Raw genomic sequence first — 2,125 nt, forward strand, 5'->3', positions numbered from 1 at the left:
TACCATCTTTCTAAATTCCATATATATGCGTTAGTATACTGTATTGGTGTTTTTCTTTCTGGCTTACTTCACTCTGTATAATAGGTTCCAGTTTCATCCATCTCATTAGAACTGATTCAAATGTATTCTGTTTAATGGCTGAGTAATACTCCATTGTGTATATGTACCATAGCTTTCTTAACCATTCATCTGCTGACGGGCATCTAGGTTGCTTCCATGTCCTGGCTATTATAAACAGTGCTGCGATGAACATTGGGGTACACGTGTCTCTTTCCCTTCTGGTTTCCTCAGTGTGTATGCCCAGCAGTGGGACTGCTGGATCATAAGGCAGTTCTATTTCCAGTTTTTTAAGGAATCTCCACACTGTTCTCCATAGTGGCTGTACTAGTTTGCATTCCCACCAACAGTGTAAGAGAGTTCCCTTTTCTCCACACCCTCTCCAGCATTTATTGCTTGTAGACTTTTGGATCGCAGCCATTCTGACTGGCGTGAAATGGTACTTCAGGCGGTAAATGTTAAAAACTCTGCTTTACAGATGAGTGTACTGACGCTCAATAGTTACTAACTTGCTCCAGGTTATACAAGTGAACTGGGCCTCAAACCAAACCACATCTGGCGCTAAAGGCCTGGCTCTTTAAGCATTTATGCTTTCCCTCATGTCATAACGTGTACTGAACTCTCAGTCCACGGGGTCGCAAAGAGTTGGACACGACTTAGTGAACAACAACAAACTCTCAGCACCACCCGCTGACGCAAAAAGGATGCTCAAACCTTACCTATTCATTGAGAGGATCTATGTCAGGTACTGTGAGAGGTCTCAGTTAATATGGGAGGCAGACACACACACAGACAGACACACACACATCTCTTTCAAACATCTGTTACTACCTGTTACACTTTCAAATGTCAACATTTGCATTTGGATCCTAAATATGTGATTTGTAACAGAAATTAGTAACAATCAAATTTGAGTTTTATTTAAAAACAAAACAAAACAAAACAGAGCTCTTAAAAGATTTTTCTTGTAGGCACAATGAATCAGGAAAGAAACTCAGAAACCAGAAGAGGTACTGCCTATCAATAAACCAATATGGAAAGCTAAGCTACCTGCAAAATGGAAGGGGAAATTTGTCATTTTCTCCTTCTGGAAAGTAGGGCAAGACACTTTGGCCTGAAATTTGTGCTCTAAAAAACATCTCAAGGGTTGAATCAAAATAATATCTAATTTTAGTCACTTAGTTGATCCTCCTATGTCTTGAACTTATGCAAAAGTGCTCTCCCACATTTTGCATAATTAAAAAGAAAGGATGACTCATTCAACTTTAATTTTAGATATTAAACCTTTCTACAGGGAAGTATTATATTCAACATGCTGAGATAAACCATAATGGAAAAAAAAAAAATATATATATATATATGAAAGTGAGAGTTGCTCAGTTGTGTCTGACTCTTTGGAACCCCATAGACTGTAGCCTGCCAGGCTCCTCTGTCCATGAAATTCTCCAGGCCAGAATACTGACGTGGGTAGCCTTTCCCTTCTCCAGGGGATTTTCCCAAGCCAGGGACTGAACCCAGGTCTCCCACATTGCAGGCGAATTCTCTACCGACTAAGCCACCAGGGAATCCCAAGAATACTGGAATGGGAATTTCCTGACCCAGGAATCAAACCTGGGTCTCCTGCATTACAAGTGGATTCTTTACCACCTGAGCTACCAGGGAAGCCCTATATATAACTGAATCACTTTGCCATATAGCAGAAATTAACAGAATATTAGGACTTTCCTGGTGGTCCAGTGGCTAGGACTCTACAGTCCCAATGCAGGGGGCCTGGGTTCCATCCCTGGTCAGCAAACTAGATCCCACGTGCCACAACTAATAATAGTTTGAATGCTGCAACTAAATAATAAAGATCCTCCGTGCCACAACCAGAAGATCCTTCATGCCACAAGGAAGATCAAAGATCTGCAACTAAGACCCAGCATAGCCGAATAAATTAAAATCCTTCTCCAGATTAAACAAAGGTGAGAGGATGAGACATAATGTTCTACATTCTTAGTCTGTCTTTCAGATTAAGAAAGGCATGCACGTATCATTTCAAAGCACAGAAGAAACTGTGGTTAGTTTG

At 40.8% G+C, this 2,125-nt stretch overlaps 1 protein-coding gene across 8 annotated transcripts in view; it reads right to left on the bottom strand.

Moving 5' to 3' along the window:
* The window catches only part of XRCC6 (X-ray repair complementing defective repair in Chinese hamster cells 6), a 26,006-nt gene that overhangs the window by 8,517 nt on the left and 15,364 nt on the right, over positions 1–2,125 (bottom strand). The gene's annotated exons all lie outside the window — the stretch shown is intronic.

The sequence above is a fragment of the Bison bison genome, unplaced genomic scaffold, assembly GCF_000754665.1.
Source record: "Bison bison bison isolate TAMUID 2011002044 unplaced genomic scaffold, Bison_UMD1.0 scf7180017858886, whole genome shotgun sequence".
In the NCBI taxonomy this organism is placed as follows: domain Eukaryota; kingdom Metazoa; phylum Chordata; class Mammalia; order Artiodactyla; family Bovidae; genus Bison; species Bison bison.